Genomic DNA, 4,766 nt, shown 5'->3' with positions numbered 1-4,766 from the left:
CTTTCCCTAAGCAATAAAGCAAGGTCATGACTAGAATGATGATGGAGCACCATGCGCTGAGAGAAGGGAAGCATGGTGGAACCTGATGCAGGTGCCTTACACAGTCTTCTAGCCCAGGTGACTTTGAGTCTTCCTGTACTGAAAGAACACTGCTGTTGCTGGCCAGTCAGTGCTGAAACAGTTCTGGGTTCCTGGTGGAAAGTCTCCCCATGGCCCAGGCAGGAAGTATGTAAGGGACCCCTCATAAATCATTGTCAGGGACAGAATGCTAGTATGTGCCAAGTTTATTGGTCATGTTTTAAGTTCTGCAACGGACCCAGTCATGAATGTGCCTCAGAAATTTAGGGCAGAGAACGCGTCATATATTTCTTTGCATGCATTCAAATCACTTGTCTCATAGTTGCTACTTAATGAATCAGTAAAGTTTAGAAAAATTCAGAACCTGTATGTTCCTGAAACCAATCCAAGTGTCTTCACATATATCAACTCCTTTAGTCCACAGAACCTTTTGAGATTTTTTTTTTTTTTTTGCGGTACGCGGGCCTCTCACTGTTGTGGCCTCTCCCATTGCGGAGCACAGGCTCCGGACGCGCAGGCTCAGCGGCCATGGCTCACGGGCCCAGCCGCTCCGCGGCATGTGGGATCTTCCCGGACCGGGGCACGAACCTGTGTCCCCTGCATCGGCAGGCGGACTCTCAACCACTGCGCCACCAGGGAAGCCCCCGAGATGGGTTTAATAAATGAAGAAACAGAGATTTGGGAAGGGTAAATGACTATTATTCAAACTAACCACTATAAAATGAATGAATGAATACACTTTAGAGCTGTGTCCACACAGTAACATGAAGACCTCACTTTCTCTTCCCTGCACAACACACATGAAAGGTATCTTTCATGGGGCAGCCTTAAATCCAGTAAATAATTGTTCTGAACAGCTCTGTAACTAAGCATAGTTCAGGAAATGAGTTTCAGTACTTAGAAATAGTACCATCCATCATAAAATTTACTGCATACTAACAGAAACCCTGGGTAAGTAGAAGACCATAGGAAATCATTTAGGTTATTTCACAACATTTGACATTTTTTTCCTGATAAACTGAAAGAAACAGCAATATGAGGTACATCGATTGTAATCACTATTTACCTTTTATAACTTTCACTTCTCTTCACAAAATTAATCCAAAATGAAGTTGTATTACACCAAAGATAACTAACCCAGCCATTGCCACACACAGGGAATTTAGAATGGAAATAGGAATGCTACTTTCTCTGCCAGAAGCCTTTTCATCTTCCCCTAATCTCCAAGTGACCTTTTCCGTACCCTCTCAATCCATTCTCTTGGCTTTTATTGCTTCATATGACAAATGTGAAGGGTTGGAAAATGTTGAAAATTCTTAGAGGTACTCTGCAGGACTGTTGAAATTGCAGCCTTGAAATTGGAGAAGAATCTGTTTTTCCTTATCCCTGAGAACAAAATTGCTTGAAAATTCCAAATGTAAAACTTGAAAAGGTCTGATGATTTGTCTTTCTTTTCTCATGATTAGACACATTATACTCTGTGGAATTATGTAGTTAAGAGGAATAAATATGAGGAAATGGAGATCTTGATTAAGGGTACTCTTTTATTTTTAATTAGCTATGCCCTTAAATAAAAGGAATTCTTTTTTTTATTTTAATTTTTTATTTTTGGCTGCATTGGGTCTTCGTTGCTGTGCGCAGACTTTCTCTAGTTGCGGTGAGCAGGGGCTACTCTTCGTTGCAGTGCACGGGCTTCTCATTGCGGTGGCTTCTCTTGTTGTGAAACACGGGGTCTAGGCGCGCAGGCTTCAGTAGTTGCAGCACACAGGTTCAGTAGTTGTGGCTCGCAAGCTGTAGAGCACAGGCTCAGTAGTTGTGGTGCACGGGCTTAGTTGCTCTGCTGCATGTGGGATCTTCCCGGACCAGGGATCGAACCTGTGTCCTCTGCATTGGCAGGTGGGTTCTTAACCACTTGTGCCACCAGGGAAGTCCCTAAAAGGAATTCTTAAATGCAGTCATCATTCTTGATTTAATGGTGAGATCTAAAGGATTTGTTAAGAGTAGCCATAGATCAGAACCTAGATGCTTGCATGCCACTCACCCTTCAATTAGGCTGAAATTATGAGAAGAGATATGGATTTATATAACTAAATGTGGTATTATCATAACAATATAGTATAAATTTTTGTTTGTAATAATAATTACCATAATAATACGGTATTTATTTTTTGTTTTGAATATTTGGTCGTGTTCTTTCATATACTGTTAGTTACCTGTAAGTTTAGGGATCCAGGGATCCGTTATTTTTATTTTTCATAATATTCTGATGGCTTAGAAAAATCAAGTCAGAATCTCTGCTTTCAGGAATGAGGCGTCTCTTCCGTGGCAAAAAAAAAAAAAAAAAAAAAATCAATAAGTAAATAAATAGCAGGGGTCTTTGCAAAAAGTTTATTATAGTCATAAAATTACAGGACATGGGGTTTCTGGGAAGTTCTTGACATCATTGACTAAGCCTTTAAAGATACATCTTAATAGAGAAGCTTTAGAAATAATGAAAAAATAAAACAAAATTCTAGCTATAAAGCGTTGTCATACTTCCAGTTTCTTGTTGCTTATCTCTGTCATTGATATTTTACAAGTCATCTGGGAAAATGGATCTTAATTTCTATCTTCAGTTATAATATTTTAGAAACTGGCCCATTGATGAATAATTAAAGAAAGATTGCCTTTAGAATGATATGAACCAACTTTGTATTTTCTTCCATAACATCACGATGGTACAAAGATGACATGGGAGAACCATCAGGAGTGAGGACCAGACCCGCTTAATCTAAAGCAAAGGCCAAGTGCCTTCCTAGTGCAGCAGGCAGTACGTCAGTGTCATAAAAGCAAGGCCAAGCCTGCTGAGAAATGGAAAAGCTACTTTCACCAAATCAAACTTTTTCTCTCAGTTTAATGTATCATCTAGCTTTGATTAGAGTCATGTACTTTAAAAATCCTTTTGATCTTCCCTAGTATTCCTAAATTTGCATTTTATCATTTGAAATTTAGAATGGAGAAGCTAGTATTAAGAGAAAGTAAATTCCTAAGCTTGCAAATAAATTGAGCTATTTGAATATTTTTTCTTCTTCTGTGGCTAACATTGTTTGTTCAATTTTTCTCCTCCTATTAGAGGGATAAAAGCCCTGTATTTATATAAGCCTTGTATCAGTCTTTGATCTAAAGATGAAAAGTTGCATAGGGATTATTTTTCTATGTTGATACGTAGGCAGGATGCAGAATTGTGAGGATTAGGCATTGGACTAACATCCTTTTTCCACAAAATAAGTTTTCAAGGAATAAGAAATACCCTGTGTGAAATTGTATAATAGGGTGTAATATTTATTTTTTGATACTGATCTGCTCAACTTAAAGTGTCTCTTTACTTCCTATAATTTGTCTGGCTTTCCTTGCAATGCCTTGACTGTAGGGTAGAACACAAGTCTCACGTCCTCCCTATCCTCCCTTACTATTATTAATTTACAATACAGTAAAGCTCATTCAAATTCAGCAATTTAACAGTTTCTCCACATAATTTGGTAACTTTCTCTTAGAGATGATTCAACATTTTAAAAAAATATTTTTGTCATCCCCAGCTGTTTGCCAAGATGCCTTCTGGTACATGCGACGTGGGGCTTATGTGACGTTATGGTGATGTCAGGAGACAAGATCTGTGGAAACAAGTGATTCTTCTCTTGATTTTCTCTGGTCTCTGCTGTGGAGTGACTAGTCCTATATATTCCTTGAGTTAGTGATCACTGTGGTGGATCCATGAATGTTTGGGCTGTTAAAAGATAAACTGAGGCATAATACAATTTTTCAGAGTTTATTTGAGCAAAAATTGATTCTAACTGGGCAGCTCCAAACCAGAAGTGGTTAGGAGTGCTCTACTGACAGGAGCTTGGGGAAAGATTCTTATGGAGTAAAGGTGGACACAAAGAAAGGAAATTATTGATTATCTGTACCTTAAAGCCTATTGTCTCTTTGTGACTGGTTGTCCTTAAGTTTCAATTTTGTAACCTTGAGGCATTTATAGCCGTAAATTTTGGTTTGCTTACATAGGCGGCCAGGGCATTAGAGCCACTTCAGTCTAATAGCCTCCTTGTTTAATTAATTTAACACGACATTGTGCTGAAACTTCCCATTGGGGTGCACGGTCCCATGAAGTCCCTACACATAGCATTCTCTTGATCCCAGTCCCACATGCTTCTGATGGTACCCTGTGTCTATCTCTTTACCAGGGTGTAACAAAACTGACGTCCCTCCACAGCACCCCAGCTGGAGGGGAGCCAGAAGGGGGGCTACCTTAGGCTATCTCTCTAACTGCTTCCCTCTGCCAATACTGACATAGGATTCCAGACATGCCAGGTTGAACATGGCCACATGCAAAGCTTCCCTAGAGCAGAGATATCCAGACTACAGCCTTAGGTCTAATCCATCTGCCACCTGTTACTGTAAAGAAACTTACACTGGTCCACGACACTTATTCATTTATGTGCTGTCCATGGCTGCCTGCATGTTACAAGGGCAGAGTTGAGTAATTGCAGCAGAGATGATAGGCCACAAAGCTTAAACTATTTAATACCTGGACCTTTACAGAAAAGATTTGTTGACTCATGCCCTACAGCCTTGCAGCCTTTCTCTGAGTATCCTGGGTAAACATGTCACCATCCTCTCTCCCCCTTTCCTACTCTCAGGATCTACCATTC

Source organism: Lipotes vexillifer, unplaced genomic scaffold (assembly GCF_000442215.2).
Source record: "Lipotes vexillifer unplaced genomic scaffold, Lipotes_vexillifer_v1.1 scaffold499, whole genome shotgun sequence".
Taxonomy (NCBI): Eukaryota; Metazoa; Chordata; class Mammalia; order Artiodactyla; family Lipotidae; genus Lipotes; species Lipotes vexillifer.
The sequence above is the reverse complement of the archived record's forward strand: the minus strand, read 5'-3'. Positions refer to the sequence as shown.